The sequence below is a fragment of the Pyrgilauda ruficollis genome, unplaced genomic scaffold (genome assembly GCF_017590135.1).
Source record: "Pyrgilauda ruficollis isolate IOZ18807 unplaced genomic scaffold, ASM1759013v1 scaffold2, whole genome shotgun sequence".
Classification (NCBI taxonomy): Eukaryota; Metazoa; Chordata; class Aves; order Passeriformes; family Passeridae; genus Pyrgilauda; species Pyrgilauda ruficollis.
The window spans coordinates 28087358-28112223 of record NW_024519206.1 but is presented as its reverse complement, the minus strand read 5'-3'; the positions used below and the strand labels follow the sequence as shown (position 1 = coordinate 28112223).

Here is a 24866-nt window from a genome sequence, read left to right as displayed (position 1 = left end):
TTACATTATCTTCCCACTACTCAGGATCCCTATTTAGAGGTATTTACGAATCAAAACATATTTTGTACAGTACAGTATAATTTACAAGTTCTTTTTTTGTGAATTAATCTACACTCATAAGGTTATTCACATACTTTAAATATACATTAATGTAATACAGCACTTCAGAGCACTCTTAACCACCAGTTTCAGTGCAGGGGGTGAGGAGACAGTGAGGCTGCGGAAGAATCTAAAACCCAGTGGAGAAACTGCATTTGAAATCTGATGCAAATAGAATAATGAAATAAGTAATCATGGGGTTTTTTGATGCCTAGAGTAGTGGGAGAGTAATGAAGGTATAAAATAATTCAGATGGGGCATGGGCAGGCAGGGGAGAAGTACTTCTTCTACCTCTTACGATGTGTAAGCCAAATGCTTTCACACATGCTTCTCAAAAGCTGATGTCCAAAGGAAGGTGTTTAACTGCAGGACCCAGCTCAATGGATGACACCAGAGTGCTGCTTGATCTCCCTTCCAGCTCACTTTTGGCACTGCCCACTGGAGCCCTGTCTGGAAAGGGAAAACTACTGCCACTGACTGGAAAACTCAAAGCCTGCGCTGGCTGCAGGAGCTGGCACTTCAAATACTGTGCCCTTACTAATTTAGAGTCAACACTACATCAGGAAGGTACTCACCAAAGTGACTTCCTCAGCAGCAATAGTACCTTACCATCATCCCACCCTTCCCAACTCTTTTTTTTCACCCCAGTAAGGCTCATTAACTAGACAGAACTGACCAATGACAAATAAAAACTCACTATTGCAATTGTTTTCAGAAACACAGATGAGTTTCACGATCCCATCCACAGCTGTGGCATCCTCTGCACAACTATAAAGCAGGAAGAATTTTATAGAAAATCAGGCCAGCACTAGAGAAAAACTAGTACAGGCAGTGAAACCACAAACAGGCACTGGTTTCATACATCAGCGTGCTCTGGAGTGGCAGGCACGCTCTTTTAGCTGGAAGCTGTTATCAGATCCAGACAGCATACAAGTCTTTCAGCCTGAGCTTATGCAATCTTACTAAAGGACAAATTATTATATAATAAACCTACCTGAAGTCAACACAGAACTCTTTCAAGCATCTACAGAACGTAATGAGAAAAAAAAAAAAAAACCAAACCAAAGAAAACCAACCACACCCTATCACACCCTTCCATGTTTATTCACAAACCAAAAAAAAATTTTTACTTGGGCAGCAGAATTTAGGACAACTTTTACAGTCAACCCAAAAATGCAGAATTTTAGCAACAGAAAGGATTAACAACATTTTTCCACAAGCCTGCAGAAAAATTCAGTACTTGCTAGAAAACAGGAAAAAAACCAAATACCCCCACTAAGAATGCATTTCAAGTATAAAAATTCAATGAATTAAGCTTAGACCTGAAGTTGTTAACTTTACCAAACCACCTCATAAAGAACTAATATAATCTTTTTGTTACAAGATTTTACACAGCACAATACAATAAAATGATTGTTCAACTGCAGCTAACTATTTTTCAGATATGTTAAACTAAACTTCACTGCTTAGAAACTTAGAAATTTTCTTTTAGTATTCTGTTTTGAACACCCTAAATTCTAAAACAGATAATACAGTCCATGAACCTATCCTAAATCTTTCCAGACAAAGCAGTTTCCAGCACTCTTACTACAACTACCAATCACCTGAAAAAAAACCAACAAACCAATAAAACACATACATATAGCCAGACTTCAAAAAAACTGACTTGAAAATAAATTCTAAATTAATGCTTTAATCTACCAGACCTGTCTTCTACATTTGTATCAAACTTTTAAAATAGCACAGAGAGATTAATAGAAAAAAAAAAATATGTTCAAACCCCAATACTTTTTTTTTTTATTAAGTAAGAAAAATTGATCAGTTGTGATTTCAGAGCTGCTAAGTCTTTCCACATTAAGTTATGCAAGCTGTAGGTGGGTGGTGGGGAAATGACACTCACAGAAACTCAAAGGGCTTTTTACCTGTGCTATTACAGCAAACACACAAAGAGATATGACTAGAAGTTTTATAGTTTCTACTCTGCTTTCTGGATTTTCTAAAGCAAAGCAAAACATGGTTTTCTTTCAAACTTATCTATGTAAAATACCACATTCTCATTTTCATGGGAAGAAAAATATTCCCAAGGCCACTGTCAGCTTGGGTATTTCAGAGCCCAAACTAAACCAACTAACAAAAATCTCCACCTCTGAAATACAACATAGGAAATTTTAACACAGTTTATTAATAATATTTCATAAAAACAACTACAGCACATTTAATCTTTTACAGAAATAATGAGAGAAATAGATGGGTATAAACTGTAGTGGGTTTTACTATTTTATATCACAGAAATGTGGTATTTTAAGTTTGTAGTACAGTTCAACCTATTTTTAAACAAGAAATACCTAAAAATACTTATATATTAAATTTATATCATGTTGTTATTCCATATGCTGAAGTACAGTATCATTAAAGGCAGTTAAAATTTCAAGAAATAACTTACATCAAATGCTACCATCAGTTCAACTACCATCCTCAAATACTATTTGGTGTCAGTTTGACCTGGAAAAGACATCATCTGTCCACTGTATCAATGGTCACTCATTTCTACTTCTACACAGCCTTCTCTACTGTGAGTGCTTAAGTGCTTATGATTCTGTAATCAAACTAGGTCAGGCAGGGAAAAAAAAAAAAATCTGTCTGAACAGCCCAGAAATGAACATACTTGGTTTTTAAATACATTTTTTCAACAAAACCAGCTTCACATGCCAGCTTGTTCAGCAGCCACGGATTTGTTCAATGTGTTCAAGCCATGAATTCTTGAATCCACACAAGGGACAGAGGGGCAACATCGGGGCAGAAACAAGAGGCAAAGAACTAAAACTGGAGAGAGCAACAGCTCAGGCTTCAACACAAGTGTTTGTGAAACCATGCCATCCCTCTGATACTCAGTTTTACTGGTACAGAAAAATTAGACTTAAAAAACAGAAGCAGGAAGCATTTATTAAGCCATCCATGCCAGCTGTACCACTCCTTGGGCAGATAAAGGCCAGCAGCTTGTATTTGCCTACAAAGGCTTAACCAGTACCAGGTTCTCTTCGGGAGTATGTAAAAGAAAAGGATCAGTTAACTGATCTAAGCAGGTAACTCCAAACATTTCATCTAGTCCTCCTCACCCTGACAGGCATCAGTGGTTGTGGATGATGTAGGTTAACAAAACACTCGTGGTCAGTTCTGACAAGATTACATGCTCTGCAATAATGTTCTTGATCACTCAAGAAATGGAAACTTTTACAGGCTATTATCAAAGACAAAACTATTAACTAATTAATCTGAGGAAGGAGGAGAACCATCAACAACCTTATATGTACCAATGCCAACCCCAAACTGAGGAGCAATAACTGTGTGTGAAAATTCAAAATATTTCCTCTTTTTCCTCCTCAAGTTAGCAGAAAACCCCTGGCTTCCAAGCAGAATTAAAAACCTGCTCTGCAGCATAGGTAACTTTTTTTTTTTTTTTTTTTTTTTTGGTATCTGGTTGCTTTATTCCTGCAGGGAGGGGGATCCTGCTGGCTTACATGATTCAGAGCTGTGCTGAAGGCACTGGGTCTTGGAGATACCTGGGATTGCTGGAGAATCTCTTGACCCAGTAGCACCATACTGTGGATTTTAATCTTTCTCTGTAACTCAGGAGAAGATGGGGAAAAGAAATACAAACAGCATTTCAAATCTATAAAGATGACAACAAAGTAGTTTGTAGATCCTTGTGAGTTTGGAAACAAAACCATTAGACTTGAGTATTAAAGTGTTTTGTTACTGCTAAAATCTGTTCAACCTGTAGGATTCCTATGCTTAGGAAAGGAGGAGATTCTTCTTAAGGGATGAATCCCAAATCCTCTTCTTTCTTCTTTAAGAATTCTTTTCTTCTAAGGCCCGAGTCATCATGACTTGGCATTTCCTAACTCAGCATTCTGACCTCCAAGGAGGCCTTGCAGGCCCTGTGCCTGCTACAGGTAACAACGGCATCCAAGACATTTTAGTGTCAGCCCTCACACCAACACAGACTGATGCTGGCTATAGGCTTTCCAGGTAATATGGCAGCTCCAAAAGCAGAAGGTCTGCTGCTATAAATAGTCATGTTTTTATTATAAGCAGTCTCATCTTACAAGTAAACTCCTATTATTGTGACAGCTATTTATTTGTAATTACTATTTGCAATGCTAAAATACACTTCAATTAGTAGAATCCGTTTTACACTACCCTGTCACTACAATATTGTGGGGTTATGTATCACCAAGTTGAAGATTTTGCCTCTACTGAAACTGCTGTTAAATCCAAGGCCAGTGTACTTTCTCCTTCCTGATATAAACAATGGTTACTAGCTTATTAGTAATTACCTAACAGAATTTCACTTTGAAGAACATTTCAACCAAAACTAAACGTTACCTGTTTGCTTTTGGAAGCTGATGACAAATACATCCTAGTGTACTGCTCAACTAGAACCAGGAAAGGAAGTGGGATCTTAAAATGGCATTTATTTCCTCTCTTCATTATCTGTCTACACAACCTCAGCATCTCAGATGGACTTTACATAGCAAATATGGTAAGTTTGATTGTGGTGATCAGTTACTTCAAATTACTTCAATTACATTTTCTGCACTCAAAAGCATAGTTTTCTAACTGGAACAAAGCTGTTGATGCTGGCATCATAAATATCCAAACTGGCAAGGAAGAAGTGGAACCATGAAACCAGAGTCAAGGGAAATCAGAAAAAAATCCTCTGATCTTCAATGCAAGTAAACCATTCCAGCATATCATCCACTTATCTTAGACTAGGACATTTATCTTCCACACCATGTAAAACATATCATTCACACTGTGTAGTTTTTTGTTCTTTACAGCACTTTGCACAATCAATGCAGTCAATGCATTAACTACTTCTGCAGGAGTAGCTTTCAAGAAGCTGTTTCCTGCTATCTCTTGATCAACTAAAGATTGTTCTGAAAAGATGTAGTCAGTGGCAAACAATAGCAGCAAACTTGCCTGCATCACCTGATGTGCAAGACAGATGAAAAGCTCGTGTAGGTTCCTTCAATTGCATTCTGCCACGTACATTCCACATCCCACTACAGCCACTCAATGAGTATTAGCATAAGTCAAAGGCTTCAAGGCACGTTCTATTTATTCCTACAAATATTCTTTCAGAATACCACATGTAAGCTCCCCAAACTGCTGAGCACACTCTTAAGAATGTGTCATACTTCTGTCTGTTTCTGGGCCTTATCAAAATTGGACGAGTCACTCCGAGAATTTCAACCACTACATAATGGAATTAACTCCCTGAATAGCTTGCTTTCCTACACAAATCAGAGCTAAACCCAGACAATCACAGAATTTGAGCACTGTTCTAGCTCTTCTACTGAAGCATGCTAATCTATGCTAAAATGAAAATACAAGAGGCGACAGGACTCCGTGAGGGATTTCGTTTCAGTAGAGGAAGAAAATTCTTCCCAGTGAGTGTGGTCCAGCATAGGAATGTATTAAACAGAGGTGTCAGAATCTCCACTCTTGAAAATATTTTAAAAGTGGTCTGGAAAATATTATTTCAGTGTTGGCCTAACCCAAGCTGGAGACTGGATCAGAGGACTTCTAGATCTACAACTATTCTACAAGTCAATATATCTCTCAGCTGGGCCCATCATCTCAAAATAAGGACCACACTATTTCTAAAGCTCATGCCAGGGAGTTTATTTGCCTTTTAAATTTCAGTTAATATTCAAAAGATGAAAACAATGAGCACTAACACTCTCAGTATTTCAATCTGCTACAGACACAATGTGAAAAACACTACCATTAAAGGAACAATAATTTGTGAATTAAAATGCTTAAGAGCTTAATCAGACTAAACTCTTGGGTTTGGTGTACAATCACAGATTCTCATAATCAGTAGAAACATTAGTCTCCTTTAACAATTCCATCAACTAGCTAGTTCACACACTCCTTCCCACTACCATTCCATGTGTTGGTTCATTTGAAAGATGCCTTGTCTGGTTAACAGTACAATTAGAACTTTCAGCTCTCTCTCTCAGAAATTGTAATTAAAAAAGATTGGAAAACTCTTCACTAATTACAAAAGCAGTCTAACTAGAATGCTTGAACTGAACATTATGTTTAAAATAAATAAAAGGCCACATATAAGGGCTGTTACTTTCAAATTAGTTGTCTTCATATCCTAATGGGGTTCTGCTTCTCTTACAGCCCAACCTTTGTGCCTTTGAAGTGCCACATTTTTCCGACCTTTTACTTTCTGCCATTTAAGGGACTACAGCCTTAGCTTGCACTCAGCATATTTAAGATCAGAAAGCTGATCTCTACCCTGGTATATTAAATGGTTGGTTGTCTTCTGATTCGAGGTTTGTTTTGGCTTTTTTCCATTTTTTTTTTTTTTCTAACTTAAACATAGACTTGAAGAAATCACTGAGTCAAGTGGTAGACACATTCACAACAAGCAACTATTCTATTATTTGCTTCCGCAAAATGTGTTGAAACATGTGCCATCTCAATTATTTCTTCCCAAACACAATGGGTTTTTGGGCCTTGTTACTACCCCACTAGCTCTTTAAGTTAATAGCCACCAATTCATATTTCAGGATACTCAAGACTAATGAGATGCTCTCCTGTATCTTCAGAGTAAGAACTTGAGCTAATTTCAAAATAGGCTTATAGAAAAAAAAATCCCCATTTTGTGGCAATTTCTCACCTGGCCATGACAAACTACCTTGATCTATGATATACAAAATGATTGTGCACAGCCTTTTCTCTTAGCCACTTGTACATAGGTGTATCTCAGTGAACTAAGAGTACAGTTTCATTACATATTTCATCCAATTAAACTACTTATTTGTAGTAGTACTACTATGAAACTAACTTATTAACTATATTAATGACTATATTTTTATTTGCAGGATTATTTCCCAAACAAAAACCAGTTACCACTGGAGGGGTTATTAAAATATTATAACATAGACAATACCTTGAATCTGAGCTAAGCAGCGTGTCAGAATTTCCTCTAAATGGCTGATTTTTAGCCTTACTTGTGATAACAAGGCTGATGAACCCTTCTGCATACCTCCTCTACAGGAACTTCTGATGCAAATGGTAAACATTTGTGCACAAATGTGACATGGTTTACTGTCCACTATGTTACATTTATGGTCTGTAACAGTTGCACGAAGGACTATAAGTGCTCTGGCATTACGAAAAGCTTCAGCATGAGCATATATTCTATGAAAAATAAAAAACTTAAGAGATTGGGGAAGTCATTAAAAAGTAAATTACTAGGGAGAAACACCACTTAGGGCTGCAGACACTGACATGTCAACAGAGAGCAGCCCCTACCCAAGCAATGCCACTGCAGCCAACCACCATTCCAAAGACTCACTGTCACTGCTCTCTGCTCCAGCATGTAACATAATTAGATACAGTATTTTACAGCAGCTACAATCCTGCACTGTACACCTAGATGTTGCAAGGGAATGCTCCTATCTTAGATATTAGGAATTCTAACCCTCAGTCCAGATTTGGTAGGAGCACCTGCTTGCCCCCCACGTATTTAACTCCTGACTTAGGCTTGCCTTGATCATAACACACACTTTCCTTCATCAATTACTGTTTCCAGTCTGTTTTTAACAGCCGAGGTAATCTCTCCAAACACAGTTCCTCATTACTGCCCAAAGATATCAGACAAAAACTGCCAGCTTTGACTTTCAAGCATCACCCCTACTTGATGCTGGCATTGCTACAAAAAGAAGCCCTTTTACTTGCACCTGTGCTATCATCTCCCTCCTGACAGCAGGAGCATTTTTGCAGCCATTGACAGAAGCAAGGAAGTTCTCTGACTGAAAATATCTTGCTGCTTTTGACTGAAGAAAGTGAGCATCCAGTCATTCTGGCCCCACCTAAAGACACTGAGCCATGGCCTTACGCCTTCCAATTTTCAACTCCTTGTGACATTACTAAATGCCTACGTCTGCAGATCAGTTTCTGGATGTGCTCAGTTCATACCACTTATTTTTTTAAATGCTCTCCTCATTTAGTAAGTCGAGGTAGTTCAGTTTTACTGACACACAAGACAGGAGGGAAATATGTCAGCTCAAGGGCTCACAGAACTCATGTTTTCTTCAATCATGTTCCCCATCTGATTTTTTTTAAATTATAAATATTAGTTCACCTCCTACAGCATTTTGTTTCTTGCTTTCTCCCCTAACAGTTCATTCACATATATGGTTTAACACTATGTTGCATTAAAATCCTTCTCAGGAGTTCCTACCATTATTATAAACTGACCAGGCAGATACTAAAAACTCCCTCAGACAAGGAAGAAAGAAAGAAAGGAAAGAATGAAGTGTCAAGAAGCTCTTGGATATTAAATAGAAAGATACGGTTCTTCACTCCCTTTTGCTTCCTGGAAAAACATGAGAAATCTTAATCTATCTTCTTGCTCTTTTTAAATGAGAATCTTCTATTTTTCTGCATTAGAAAACTAGCAAAGCAAAGCAACTGCCAGTATTCAACACCCCTTACTCTATCTGCCAGCATGTTAAAAACTTTGCTGCTCAGAGTTTACAAGTAACTCTTGATCTTCCAGGAGCATTTCAGAGAATAATCAATTCATGTTCCTTACCATCTCAAATAATCTTAAACAATCTGCTTCAGAAATTTAAATAACAATCATTAAGAAAACCTACAAGAACTCATCTGATCATGAGAAAACCCCCCAATCATTTTGAAAGTTTTTGTAACTAACTATAGGTTGATCTCAGCAAGATCCCACAACAGCACTGGTCTAAATATCAAGCTTTTTTCAGATTTTCTGTGAGACAAGGAAGGAGAGCACTTTTTTTTTTTTTCCTAAGAGCACGCTGCCTTTGGATTTATTTTGACATTATCTCACTTTGTGGGAGTTCTTCATTTAGAACATTTACTCTTCAAGAAACACTGGTACGGATGCTTCTCAGTTTCATTCCCTTCACCAGAGAAAAACAAAAATGTTATGTCTGTTTATAAGAAAACAAGATTTTAATACAAATAATTAGATATTCAATACATTTCCTTAAACAATTCAACAGCAGAATACAAAAAGTAACAGAACATAATTTGTTTTCAGGCAGTCCTTAAAAGAAAAAGATAAATCCGAACTGGAGTGTTCTATCTGCATAAGCAAGCCTGCAACTTTCAAAGCTATTCTTCCCTTCAAAAAATCCTTCTGTGTCCCCACTTCAGGATTTAGAGAAGTAAAAACAGACATTAAATCATTACTGAATACCACTTAAGGACTAAGAGTAACCCATTTAAAAGAAAAAAACTTCTGAATTCCCTGCATTACCACTTTCCTCCAGCATATTTCAACATTCGATACTTTTAGAAAAATACCGGTTTGGAAATAAAAACAAGAAGTTCAAGTACTTGTCCACTTGGGTGGGGGGAGGGAAAAGGGAGAACAGGGAGACCATAACCAAATATTTTTATATTAAAGACTGAACCAAATTGGCAGTAACTGAAACTGACTGACATCTCACTTCACTTTGGGCAACGTGAGCCGTACACCATGCACCAGGTAATGCAACTATTTGCTTTGCACTTGGATATCTGCATCTATAAACACTTTTAACATTTGCATGGATGAGTAAGATTATTTGGCTCAAAAAACAAATAAAACATTTTAAAACTCCAAGCAGCACCACAGCAACAAAAAGTTTCAAGCCCAAATTTGATCATACTTTTTACAAGTCACAGTTAAAACCATCCCACGTTCCTTACAGCAAACCAAGCCTGGCTATTTGTCAGGAGAAAGAGTTTTTTGCATAAAACTTGAGCGTCACCTTTGAGTTGCTCAAATGTGTACCTCCAGAATTTCTCTTTTCACACTCATTCACAGACACCCAGAGGAGTTAGATGACTCCCACACACATTCCAATTAACCCCTGTTGCCTAACACCTCCATCTCTTAAAAATTTAGCTTTTTGATATCCTGGATAAATCTGGCAGAAAAAGTAACATTTGCTAGAAACATTTCAGACATGTCTCCACAGGAAAAATAATTTATGATGAGAATTTGAAGAGCATAGTCTATTCCACCTGAACTTGTTTTGTGGACACACCTTTTATACTCTAAAAACTAAAATAGCCACAGGTCTTTCTGTTCAACCCATACTTGCAAAAGCAACACACATTCCACACAGGAAAAGCCCTGATGCACAACAATTCAGGTTCAATAGTTATTCCATACTCCTTCCCTGCTCAGGCAAATAGCCTAAAAGCTTAACTTTGAAAGACATTACACTTCCACGTATGCAGAATTTACTGTAGAGCAGTCTGGCAAATTGAAGCTGAACTGGTATTTGCCATTTGCCTGAATAATTTCAAAATGAGCTTCAAATGATGAAAGTAACTGTAAAAGTTACTTAAAAAAACAATCATTTAAAATTTCGCAAAATAACTGGGCCTAAAGTATGGCATCCTTATTCTGTAAGACATACAGCAATAAATCCACCTGCACATTATATTAGATGTTGCTTAAAAAGGAAAAAAAACACAGATACTACTTTTCCAGAAGCTTGACTTAATACAGAAAACTAATTACAACAGTTTATCTTGAAAAAAAAAAAAAAAAGAAAACCACAGAAAAAAGTAAAAGAAAAAAATAAAACCCAACATGCAACCCCCAAAAACTTCACCACTCTTCAGTGAAAAAGAAAACATCTCCCTTTGGCTGTGGAAGAGAACTGCAAATACTAAATAAGGTCTTGGGACCTTATGGCCCCCTGCTTCAAAGCAACCATGTACATACATTGTTTTATTCTTAACATAGTTTAACCACCATGAATGGTTAAACTATGTTAAGACTCAATGTATGTCGATCTCTTCTTCCAATAATTACTGGATTTAGCTTTGCACTAAACACATTGGCAATAAATACTCACTAGAAACATGGCACAAACATGGACACACAACAGGAAGAAGTTGTCACAAAGGACAGAATTTACACTGTCCTGGTTATATACGGTAACACTAAAAAACAGATGATAATACCAACTGTAATTCATTTGCCATGGTACAGTTCCACGGGTAAATCAAATATCTATAACACACATACGACTTCTTACAGAAGCAGCAAAATTAATTCCAGCTCCAGAATTTTTTTCTTATTAGCAAAAACGAAATCAGACTACACACCAAAAATATAAAGCTTGCCAGATCCACTCATGTTAAGAAACATGTAAAGGAAACCAGCACACATTAAAAAATATTAAAATTATATATGAGTTATAAGATTTGAGTTTTCTTCCTTTCAAATACTTTGTTTCTTTAAATTACATCTGATGGCTTTGGGATTTAAACTGAACATGCAGGCTGTGAATAGAGAATGCATGGCAGGAAAAACTGAACTAACCTTGTAAAAGGCAGAATGGAAAGGAGCCAGATACAACAAATAACTGACAAGGGAAATAGGCCTGGTTCTAGATCAAAAAACAATTTAAAAATATAAAGAAATCATACCCTCCTGTAAAGATTTATTTTCAGTTCATATCCAAAAAAGCCTAGGACGCGAACTGCAATTTGTACTACTTTGCTAGCATAATTACACATACAATGTTATTCAAGCAGGCACCATATGTATATACAAAAAAAGAAAACTAATAGCAAATTCTGAAGTATTCTGTAATTGTGTATCAAGGAAGTCTATATTTGCACACAGTAAGACACCAGTTTTACCTCATTTGCTAATGAAATCATATATATCCCAATTAGACGCTTTGGAAGTACTACATCACATTTTCAAGCAAATGACAACACTGTGCTGATCCACTCACATCATTACACTGTTATTTTTATCCACAGCATTCAGATCACGCACAGTATGTATCTAAATGTCCAAATGGCCTTCTTACTTTAAGAGTACTACTGATTTTACCACTAGATAGGAAGCAGAGAATGCATTATAAATCATTCCAAGTCAACAGCAGTTTTTACAAACAGGCACAATAAATGAAAAATCCTATGTCCAAGCTTCAGCCAAAAGGTTTCTTAAATAAGAGCATGATCCACACTAATTTGGGGGTGAGTGCCGTTTATTTGGTTGGTTTTTTGTGGATTTTTTTTGTGGACACAGCAAGGACATTAATAGACATCCTCTTCTCTCCCAGTATTTTTAAATTACAATCCATTTACAAACCTGTGGCTAAATAATTTATTATATATTTTAAAATTCCTTTCTTTTTAAGTATTTTTAAGCAAGCTTAATTTGTCAATTTCATATGCAAATTACACCTTTCATTCTTCTTAATAGTTGTCTCTACTCAATTTTAGTAGTGTTACTTTACCTCTTAATTCAGAACCAAGTCCACAGTCTGATCCGTCTCAGTGGAAATCTAGGTGTATAATCAAACTGCCTATTACTATCAGTTACAGAAAGCAGCATGTTTTAGAAAATTTCCGTTTCTTGCTTGGAGCGCAATAGAACCATCCCCCAATAAATTTTATTTTTAGTTTCACCTCATCCATAAATAGACCTACACACTATCATCCCAAAGTCTTTAACTGATCTCTCTGAGAACAGATAGAATACCTGCTTTGTAATTTTGTACATTGTTTTCCTTTTAATCTTTAGCTCAACAAAACCCTTGGGCATATACTCAGCTAAAAAATAAACCTGAGCATTTGACTAACTTGTAACACGTGTTGTCACCATTCCCCTGTGAAGCACGCCTCTCTCTTCTGCATAGAATTTACACAAGATTTTGCTGGTCTGGATACATTTTATACAAGATTTTAGTTTGCCTCACTGTTCTCCTAGCAGACATAGCTACTTTAACTAAAATTATTCCTTAAACTATGTCAGTACAGGAGTAACTCATCCATGTAAAGCCTGACCTAGCCACTCCGGAACAGTTGTACAAGTCATACACTTAGGTGTTAAATGTGTAGATACATTTATAGATAGATACATTTACAGATGCTGTCTTCAATCAGACACCACTTCAACAGGCCCCGCACAGCTCTCCACGGACTTCGCTGACGGAAGGAACAGAAGGCTGGAAGCAACTTCAACATTAAAATAAATCTCCTGTTACTGTCCTACAGCTTCTCTTAACAGTGGTCTTGTTTGTTAATGTGTTACGCAAATCATTAAGAATTATATTTACAGTATGCAGCCCATTTCCTTCACTCTTTAAAAAATCTGGTAAAGTGAATTTTGCTTGGATAAGTAATACTGCCAAAATTACTTTATCGGCTCAGTGAACTTCCTTGCTTAGCAAAGGACAGGTTCTGGTTCTGTTCTTCAGCATCCCTGCTGGGGAAAATGTTATTCCCCCTAAAGTTTCACAGATACTTTTCCTCAAGTCAGCTAAGATCCATCTGTAAGTCCTAACAGTAGAATTACAGAACTTCCAGATTACAGCCAACACTAAAGGTTTTCCACCGCACTTTTGCTCAAACACAACGTAAAGCAGACATTTATTAAATGTGCATTCTGTCAGTATTGCAGCCATTTTTAAAAACAACTCTCACTGTTCAATCACATGAATATAGAACCACCATCTAAAATTGTTATTCAGTTTCACCATTACAGCTGTGAACTTACTAAAATGCATCCATGATCTATACAGCTACAGAAGCTGAACTGTCTCATGAACAGTGACAGAACACTTCTTTTGACTAATTGCAAGAGGAATTTTAGAGTACACTAACTTTCCTGGGAGCACTGCTGGCCTGCACTGGATTGTAGATGTAGCTTATTCTGACATAAGCTTCTTTACAGAAAGGGACTTGCACTCTCTCTATATCTAATACAGCTCATGCATTCAATTAATACACTAGAAAAATTCCCTTCTCCCTAAGCCAAAGTTTCTTTGCAGGTAAGAAGTAGCACAGGAATATTTACATTTCACCTATGAAGGTTGCAATGTTACAGAACAAACAAAAACCAATTTGAAAGCATGTCTTCAAAGAAATCACCATATTTCAGCTTGTTGGCAGTTTTAGCAAGAAAGGAAAAAAACACAGCAGGGGGGAAAAAAGTTGAGCTTGAATTTCAAGTCTCTGGCCTAAGCTTACACACAACCACTTCAGCTCATTTTAAACTGAGCAGTGACTATTTTATGACTATTTGAAGGTGTAGATTTCCAGTGTCTGCCACTTTTCAAGGTGAAATTACATATTAAAAAATCTATGAAAGAACCCAAAAGTTTTTCCCAATTTTCCTCCTAAATTAAAGTCTTGAATCCTTCCAAAGTTCCAGACAAAAATAGCAGTTGGCATCTCATGGAACATTATACTGTCACAGATTTCTGCACAGGTTGTTTAACTTTAATTGTTACTTTCATTTCTCGTGGAGGCGGAGGAAAGGAAAAAAATATTTTTCCTTTTTTTCTTCTTGTAAAGGAAACTCCAGAACAAGAAATGTGACTTTTTTTATCCAGTACTTTGTAAAGTACTAGCTCTTAAAAACATTCAACACATCACAGAAAACTTCTGAGTCACATCTCCTAAAATACTGGAAGTGTGTTTTCTGAAAGACTTAGTAGCTTTCAAATATGAACATTTTAATAATCACTAGTGAGACTAGCTATAGCACACTATGTACAAGTAATACTCACCCTTCTGCAGATGCTTTATTGTTACAACAAATAAACATTCCCCGGACTCTCAATTTGATATAGACACTGGGGACAAACAAAGAATGGCCTTTAAATTTTTATAAATTGCATAAAGAATCTGAATGTGCCAACCCCTAAAAAATATTAACCAATCTTTGAGAAAAATCCCCACTTAGATGTGAAGATTACACTTAAACGTGCTGGTAAAAACTCTTCGCTGAAATCTGTATTAGTAAGAACCAAACTCCAATAGCTGAAACTAGAGTTGCTAGACTTAAGCAAAGAAAAACCTATCCTGATAGAACTAAATTACCTTCTCCTCACTGTTAAATGCTTCTCATCAGAGAGAACAAGAATCTGAGCTTCCAGCTTTAAAAATGAAAAACTTTTCTCTTGCTCCAATAAAATCAGTATGGTGCTTTGTAAGTTAGAAATAAGTATCTCGAGAAACATACAAGTTTATTGTCCCATTCCTGCCACACATTTTGTGCACGCACTGCTTTTCTTTCGTGCATGAATAACAATTTTGGTATCACCTCGAAGACCTGATAATGTTAAATACATGTGCATGATGCCACAACACACCGATTTCTTTATTCAACCACACATTTGTTGCTCTCAGACGGCTCAGCCCGGTACTCTGCTTCGCACATCCCCAGACACCCTCGCTTTAAACAGTGCTCCGTATCGCCCTGTTTGGCGATATGAAACCCAAAACTCCCGAATTTTCAGCTATTTATGAACTTTATTGCGGCGCTCCGGATGATCGGGATCGCACGGTGTTCTCCAAGATTAGGAAGTTCGCCGGAGCGGCCGCCAGACTGAGCTCCCCCCTGGCCCCTCCTGAGCTCCCTCCCTGAGCCTGGAGCGCCCCAAAGCCGCGGCGGGAGCCCCCAGCCCAGCCCCGCCGTCCCGCGGCTGCGGGCGGGCGGCCCGGGGCGCGCTCAGCCTCCCCGCCCGGCCGGCCCCGGCTTCCGGGAGCCCGGGCGGACCTGTCCCAGCCTCCCGGGAGGAGAGGGACGAGCTGCGTGCCGAGCTGCCCACGGCGGGCACACGGATTTCCCCTGCCCGCCGTGCGCCGGGCTCACACACACACACACACACACACACACACACACACACACACAAGCACACACGCACACCTCCCTCTGCCCGCGCCGGAGCCGCCGCGTGCCGCCGGCTGGAGCGGAGACGAGGGGAAGGGAATCGCTGGGTCTGCGCCCCGTTCTCCCTCCTGCCCTTCGGAGGAGTGACGGCGAGCTCGCCCCCAGCCCGGGTCTGCGCCCCGCCGGGCGGGGATCGCAGCCGCCGGCCGGGCTGGACGGAGCCAACTTAGACAAAGGGCACTCCAGACTCCATGTCTCCCCCTTCCAGCTGTCACCGGCCGGGAGCCCGCGTGTCTGCCCGCCGGCGCCCCGCGGGAAGGAGACGAGGCCACTCCCCGGGAGCCGCCGCCGCCGCCGCCGCCCCCATCCTCCCCTCCCTTCCTCCCTGCCGCCCCCTCCCCTCCTCTCCTCCCCTCCCCCATGACAAAGGACCCGGGTATAAATAGCCGCTCCCGGCGCCGCAGCCGCCTCAAGCCCGCGAGGTGTCGCTCGCTCGCCCGCTCACTCACCCGCCCCCCCGCCGCCCCGGCTCCGCGCCGCCGCCGCTCCCGCCGGTGCCGCCGCCAGCTCCGCTCGGCGCTCCCGCTCTGCCTCCCTCCGCCTCCGGCTGCCGGATTCACCCTCCCGGACCGAGCGCCAAACACGCCGGCCCAATCGCCATCGCGCTCATTGGCGAGCGCCGAGCGCCGCCCCCATTGGACGGACGGACGCGGCCGGGGCCCCGCCGGGCCAATCGGGCGCGGCGGGGGGCGGGGCGAGGGGCGCGGCCTCGCTCCCCACGTGCGGGGGGGGCAGGGAGGGGTGGGGAGAACTCTTTGTTCTCGCGCTGCCCGCGCGGGGGGACGGGGGGCGGCGGGGCCGGGCCCGGGGCCGCGCCGCGCCGGGGAGGCTTGAAACTCTGCGGCCGCCTCACGTGCGGAAGGGGGAGAGGGAGGGGAAAGGGGAGGGAGGGAGGCAGGCGAGAGGATTGGCGGGCACCGGGAGGGGCCGCGCTCCCGCTCGGCGCCGCTGCCGAGTTTGAATCGGTCCGAGAGCGGGAGAGGCGTAACGGCCGTAACGGTCCCGGGGGGCGGGAATGTCCGGAGCGGGCCCTCCGTCCCCACCGCCGCTCCGCCTGTTGCTCCCCCGGCGCGGGAGCTCAGCCGCTGGAGGTCACTCCAGCCTTTCTCCACCTTCAGCAGGGAAAAATGAAATTTCCAAGATAAGTTTTCCTGGCGGGTACTTAGCCCTTCCCTTGTGACCGCATCCCTTTCCGATGCGTCCCGCATCGAGTGCCACTTCCGAGATACACTGGAGCCGTACCCTTGCTGCCACAAGTCCCGTCATCCTTCCTTACCAAATATCACCTCTCCTCTTCCTTGTGGGTACCTCAGCGCATCTTCAGGGCCAGAAATGCGCAGCGGCCACTGTAAGGGGGTTCTGACTAAGAAAAGTCTCGCGGAGGAAATAAATCACAAACGCGCCCACGCTGCCAAATCACGCCGTGGGCTTGCGTGGCTCACAGATCTGACACGTAGAGAAAACGAGGATGTATCAGCCCTGGAGGCTGGGGACAGCCCACGCCCGCGGGGCAGCCCCGCCGCTCCCCGGCGGATGTCTCGGCCGGCTGAGTCACATTGCAGCGCTGCTGCCTCGCGTCCGCCTGTTTGGCCTTTGCTTGCCCAAACTTTACCGCCGCCAGCCCTCCTTCAGTGCAGCCACCGGCGGCTTCCTCTCCCTCGCTGCTCCGCATCCCGAGCGGTTTCCCCCTGTCGTGGGGGGATGTCATAAATCGCAGCAGCAGCAAAGTGCTCGCTCCGCATCAGACTCGCATCCTGTTGCTCGCTACGTGCTGTCTCCAGCCTCTAAGGTTGCTGTCTTTTTCCCTCGTTTCTAATCCACGAGCCGTGCTCATCAATCTTGTTGCCGAGGTTGTGTTTAAACCTTGAGGGTTTGTGCACCTTTATTCTGCTGCTCTCTGGTCGCTCCAGCCTTTACTCTGCTTCAGCAGGGAAAAATAAAATTACCAAGATAAGTTTTCTAATGATACCTCCACCTCCCTTGTCACCAGATCCCTTTCTCATGTGTCCCACATCGAGTGCCACTTCCGTTGTGCGCTGGAGCAATCAACATCCTTGTTTCTGTCATCCTTTCTCACCAAATATCAGCTTCCCTCTTCCTTGTGCTTCCTAGCACTACCTTAGTGCTTCTTTAGGGTCAAAGTTCAAAAAATGAGCAGTAGCCACTGTAATGAGGTCCTAAGTGATAAAAATCTCTTGCTGGGAAATAAATCACAAATGCACCTTCATCCCCAAATAATGCAGTTGGCTTATGTGCCAAGTGAGGCTCGGTGTTCTTCTACTTAAAGGCAACGTACTTGTGTGTTTTTATAGTCTCTTTCTATGTGAAAGTACTTAAAATTTCCAGACTTAATTGTGTATTAAACTTGGAGCGAGGTCTCAAGTGTGGGCATTCCTACACTGCATGTTCTTGATTTACCTCATGGCCTTGAAAAGGGGTTTCTAATAGTAGCTTTTGTTTTTTTAATCTCTGGGGTTTCATGAGTTACGAGCAAAAAACATGCTGCAGAAATTATTTCCTCTTACAGTTACATGTCATACATGTCATATTGTGGTAGATAGCTATAACCTTCCTCTAATTCTAATGGAGTAGCTGACAATTGGGAAGATTATCTTTAAAATATTACATCTGAAAAATATCAGTCATTTCTGGAAATTCAGCTATTTTGAATCTATTCTGCCCCAAGATGGCTGCCACCACCAAAATGGCTACCCAGTCCCTTCACAATTTAGGTTTTGTAATTTATTTTGATCCTTCAAGTTGCACTTCATGAGATCTGGTTTTGGTCAACAAGGAAAATAACAATTGCTAGATGAGGGTGACTCAGTGTAACAGGTACGCTCAGCCACAAGGTAGAAAGGTCTGCATTACAGAACCTCCCCTGTAAACTAAACCTCAGCCCCGATCACATCCTTTTCCTCTCTTGCACAGAAGATTATTCATCTGCTGTACCTGAAACTGATGCTTACTAGAAAACCATACATGTTTTGAACCGAGTTACTCTTCCTCCTTTGCACTGTACAAAACAACATCTCCACCAAGGCTCCATTCCAGGCTGTTAAAGTGCTGAACTCCTGTCGAGAAACTCCAAGAGATGCTGATTTCCTGATCCATAGTTCAGGCTGCCTCAAACATCCTGGAGAATTTTAGTAACAGTTTGATTCTCTACACAGGAGTTTAATGTTGCAACGACCTCCCTACAGACTTTCTGTTTCCACAGGGTAAACCACCCAAAGTAGTTTTCTGTTTCTTCTGTATTTCTGTGATTAAAGAGCAACTATTTGAACAAGGATCTGTATTATGCAGAGACACTCAGATTGGATCTTTAGGCAAAAATAGTGCAACAATTTTTGAAAGAATTACAAAACCCGGTATTTTGAGGAGTGCTTCTCAGAGGAGTGAATTCTGGCGGCAGCATGGAACAGTACTTTTGAGAAAAGTGGCTAACATTGAAGAAATATGCATATGTTACAGGACAATGAAATAAAATCAGGCTAAAGAAAAAAGTATCCGTTTTAGACTCTTCTGGAACTGTTAAAAACATTTACCCTTTTTTTATGGCTAACACACTGTAGAAGAGCTTATTCTGTGTTCCCAACACATGAATGTAACAGGTACATTCATATTGTATGTATGACTAAAATAATAGAATAAGGATTTGTCAGTGCTAGATCACCAGCATCAATTACACATAAAAATAACTGTTTGACAGCATCAGAGGATGCTCCTAACTATGATTGCTTCTGGAGGGGAATACTTATGTGCCTCTTTTCACTCTTTAAAGAGTGACATTCAAGTCCAGGAAAAAGAAAGTATGAACAAAATTTTGCTACAAAGCAAAATTAACAGTTAAGTGGTTTATTTTCGATATTTTTAATATCTCGAGTAAGGTGGTATTTCCAAAGCATAGGTTATTCTTTATGCACTATTATCCTAAGATTTCCATGTAGTCAGAATCATATGGTATTTTTTTTCCATCAGGCAGGGGGAACCAAGCAAGACCTCTTTGGGAACTACCTTGGCCTGGAATAACCAGAGATGTTGGCCAGTTTTCCCCTTGCCTACTCAGTTTTGTTTTTTTTTCAGGAGAGTCACAGCAAGGCTGCCCCCAGCCCGGCAGCTCGGAGCAGACACGCCGGTAGCTGCATCTGTAATTCTTGTAGATAAGCTGGTGACTTGCTGATGGCAGCGTCGCTTTCCTTTGTGTTCCGGAATGGCAGCGTAACAAAGCTGTGTGCAGCTTTGGGCTGGCTCTCCTCCGTGGCGCGGGCTGGTGGCTCCTCGGATCGGTCACACAGCCCCGAGAGGCTCAGCCTGCTCGTGTTTGAGCTCCCTTGCTCGCTGGAGGGGAGGGAAGGAGGGTGCACACCCTGTCCTGGTTACACCTACCCCTACAATCAAAGCCGGTAGCACTGCCAGTAGTGTTTCACTCAGCAGAACGTTTAGGAGCATGATTTTTGTTTCTTTGTGTTTTCCTAACCCTGTACTTTTCCAGAGACCCCAGCTTGCTGTGTGTCTGAAATTCTGCATTTTGGTCCATGTGAATTTGATGAGATTTTACAAAATGTTTACATTCATGGAAATGTAAGTACAATCTAAAATCTAAAGTGGAGTCTAAATCTGTAATAGCATTTAGCACAGCAATGATTACACAGAAGTCAGCATATAAAGTGACATATCATAAAAAGGCATATCAGAGGCACTTTTAAAGTATTGGCCTCTTGTAACATTATTATAAAAAAGCAGGGAGTTTGTATTAACTTTTAACAAGCAATTAATGACTATGTTTTGTAACTAGCCACTTTGAAATCAGCTATGTTTTAAAATGTTTTACATTAATATCTTACTGATACTTATGGACCAATTTCCCTGAAAGAAATGCAACCTCATGAACAGTTTTGCACATCCTTTCTGACCTCTTTTTTTTTCCCCATTTGCCATATGCTTCTCTGCAGAATTGAATTTAATAATCAGAAAATAGGCCAGCATAACTGTGGGTATGGTGCTCATTAGGCTAAAGGAGGAGGAGGAGACGAGTCATTGCAAGACATAACATATACAACAGTGTCTGTCAGACCAGCCATGTCTCAGCAGTGGTGCTTGAGGGTTCTTCATTGCCCTTGCTGGCTTCCTCACACTCAAAAGCAGGGTGCTGTGGCCTGAGGGTACAGGACCTGGGGCTTGGAAAGGACAGCAGCACAGACCCACAGCCAAAGGTGTGCCCCCAAAAGAAGCACCACCTTGCTCTAAGGGTCCCTGCTAGCAGAGGTTACTCCTGCTGTGGACTATTTGCCTGCTGTGCAACTGAAGGAGTGGCTGCCAATTCTCTTGATGCACTTTTCGCAAGAGCCAGTACCTGGAAACTCACCCAACCAAAGGAGAGGTTCTCAATGCCAAACATGTTCAGTGGCAAGTGTGGGCATATTGTCTAACAATGACAATTAAACAGACTGCATGCATGGGAAAAAAAGGTGTAACAGGGAGTACCTTGCTAAACATAGCCAGGATTTGATGCAGCACTATTACAGGAAAACGCACAGATTTCTGTGCCATTTATGGGCTGCCTGCATCCGATGCTGTGAATAGTAACTCATGCAGCTGGTTCCTAGCCCTGCAAATGCATCAGTGGCACACACACACCTCACACACATCCCCAAGTAACAGAAAGCTACCTCTCCTTTCACTGAGTGTTTGCCTTATGTGTCATGATAAAGGTATGTAATACATTTTTTACTGGGTATAAGTGTTTTCACTATGCTGCACCACCTCAGCTCTGTCATACTGTGTTCAAGGTTTTACAGAGGATGCAAGACAAATAAAGATGGGAGCAAGAGTAATGCAAACAGCTGACACAAACTATGGTTCTATATTAAATGCAGAACAGTATCCTTTTGGCTAAAGAGAAATGTTGCTGAAAGGAAAGCTTCATTGTTGTTTTTATGCAAAAATTTAAGCAGCATAAGTGATTTCCGTTAACTTTTTTAACATGCAGAGATAAAGCTTATTGCATGTGATCATCCATTTCAATTTGTGAAAGGGGTTAATTGACTTCCCCTGCCTTCAACTGGAAATGAACTTGTTTTTAAGACTATCTGTAGGAAATTCTTTCACTTCAAATAATCTTCTGATGATTTTGTGTCACAGGAGCTGCTTAAATTGTGTGAGAAAAATACTTCCTTTTCTGCTTGCATTTTCCTTTTCTTTTTATTCCTTACCTGACCTGCATTTACTCTTATATTCAAACCACTTAAAGGTCTAAATGGTATAATATCACAAAATTGCCATGAAGACATATGCCTAAGAACTTAAATTGCAAAGCCCTGGCCCCATTTCCAGGTGGTTTTGGCAGTGTAGCTGTATGATACTGCTGAGTGTGCCACTCACAGGGGAGAATTTTGCTGCAAATTTAAAGGTTCGAGTGGGTATTCAATAAATGTTGATGGATGATGGTTTCCCATCAGGCCAAATCCGAGATTAAAAGCCTGAGCTCTATTTGAATATTGTGTTTCTGATATGTCAGAGTTCTCCAGAGGCAGTGGCTAAATTACCCTAGCAGATGGACTGAGTTCACTGACTAGAATCAAATCTTCATGTTTGGCTGCAGAATGTACTTCTTCCAACAGCCACGTGCAATATACACGTAGTGATAAGTCAGCCTGTTTGCAAAAGCAAATGCAGTTGTGAAATCATTTACCCCTCGTCGTTTTCTCTTTGATATTTATGTCACGTCTTTACACCTTCTTTGTAAAGGTACTGTCCTGTCCTGTTCTGTCCTAGAATTACACAATCCTGACATCTAAAATAGTAGGAGGTATTTGCTCTTAAGGCTACCCTACATGCCTGTTTTGAAATGATGCATATTATGTTATGTATATACACATAAGATCTGACATATTCAAGGTTAGTAAATTCATAAATGAAAAATGAAAATAATGTTTATCAACATAGACTTGATTAAACTGAATGAAAAACTGAATGCCTTTATGGGAGAAAACTAGGAATGCCTATAGTTTGAAAGTGGATCTGATAAACTCTTAAATCTAGCCAGGAATGGTAAGTTATATCGTCAAAAATGAGTATAAGAAGATGTATGGTAAAAACTTTACAGTGAAAGTAAAAAGGCAATGATATTCATCCAACCATTAAGTAAACTAATACGAGCCATAAAAATAAAATGTTCACAAAAGTTTATGAAGATGTACAAAGTACAGAATATCTATCACATTTGTACCCCAGGTTTTTTCTCTTCCAGTCTTAGCCCTCGATAAAAACATCCACAAATCAGTGCAAATTTAGAAAAGGGATTACCCAGACCCATTCACTATTGTGACATCGTGTCAGTGAGTTTACTTCCTAGGTATAAGGATTTCCAATTATTGCTAATTATTTCTAATTTTTTTTTTTTTTGCCAAATATGCAATTCTTTGTAATATACACATCTCTAAAGATCAAAATGGTAAAAAACAAGTATACTCTGCTGCTGATCTGAGAAAGCTGTTACTGGCAAAATAATCTATTTCTAGAATCAGAAGACAATAAGCTTTTCATGCTTTATTACCATGCTTTATGAAAGGATCACCATTGCAGTGATTTGTATGCATGTACAAATACAGACAGATCTGTGCATTAAATTCTGTCATGCAGTGATGCAAGACTTGGTCATGAGATTGACAGACAACATTACATTTTATGTGTCAGCTGAATGTGCTGGTCAGATATCTAATGGAAAGAATAACCAATTTGAATTTGTATCCAACTTGTATCATAGAAAAAAAAAGGTCATCGATTTAACAATTTAGAAATGTTACATATCACTTTCCTCTCTGAAGCCTTCATGATGGGTATGAAACATACAATTAAGAGAAATTAAGGGAACTGGACCTTAGCCAAGAAAATTATGAAATAACTGAGTGTCTATGCACACTGATGCTGGGAAATGTTTTTTGAAGGATAGATGGCTGACAACTACATAAGTGTTGAAACCTTGTCTATAATTTACATTTAAAAAGTCAGATTTTGCTCTCAATAGTGCTTAAACAATACTGAGGACAGAAACCCTTCTTTTGCTTTCATAGTAAGAGAGTTAAAGATGAGAAAAGGAGAAGACCAGGCAAGGCCTGTGCTGCACTAAATTTCTACTGAAGATCTTAAAATATGCCAAGTCACATTGAAAGATTGCTTCATGAAGTTTAGTATCTGTCAGACTGAGGGTGTAATTCTGATTTTCTCAATCTATGTGGGCCTTAAGTGAATTTTAATTGGCATTACTCACTGGGAAAGTGAGATGAGATTCTAAGGCTGTAAGTAAGAAGGACTGAGTCAACCAAGGGAGTGAAACAGTGACTAACTAATTAAGTGAATGAGTGAGCACGGCATTGTTTGCTTTTGTGATCATTTCTATGCATGAGTGAATGGCAGGGCTATTACATGTGTGTGAATGAGCAGGTCAGGGTTGCTGAACAATCCGTACATTTGTGTGGTCTTCCCATCCCTTGATTAGACTAATGAGCCGAGTGTTTGGAATATTAATGCATGTAGACTAGAGCTAAACTTGTTATGTAGTTGGGAGACAAATTAAAAAAATATGATCTATAGCCTGTCAAAGTCTGTTTTCAGTTTCATACATGTAACTCTGGATTGGGTAATCAGCTGCTCCCTGGCAGGTTGCTTCCAGCTCGTTGGTGTCGGGGAGCTGAATGCTACACTATTTCTTCTTCCAGGATTATTGTTGTAAGTGACATTATCAAATCTGTTTGTAGTTTATTGCAAATCTAATTGTGTCGTATAAACTGAAGCATTATCTGACAATGAAATGATTTTCTGTCTTATTACACTTTCATAAAAGAACAGATTTGGCTATCCTTATGTCAACTATTTTGCTTCCAAAGTAGTTAACAAGGCTAGCAATAATTTTGGCACCCTGAAAGCTTATTCCTTCAAATAGCACAAACAGAAGCAGAATAAAACCTTGTTCTCTTATGTCATATATAATTTATGTTCT

General features: G+C 40.4%; 1 protein-coding gene across 4 annotated transcripts in view; it reads right to left on the bottom strand.

The window, feature by feature from the left end:
• EZH2 (enhancer of zeste 2 polycomb repressive complex 2 subunit) overlaps positions 1-16528 on the bottom strand; it is a 50712-nt gene extending 34184 nt beyond the window's left edge. For all 4 annotated transcript variants that reach the window (XM_041466145.1, XM_041466146.1, XM_041466147.1 and 1 more), the window contains exon 1: positions 16315-16528. The gene's annotated coding sequence lies outside the window, so the exon portion shown is untranslated. The remainder of the gene's footprint in view (positions 1-16314) is intronic.
• Positions 16529-24866: the final 8338 nt, after the last annotated feature.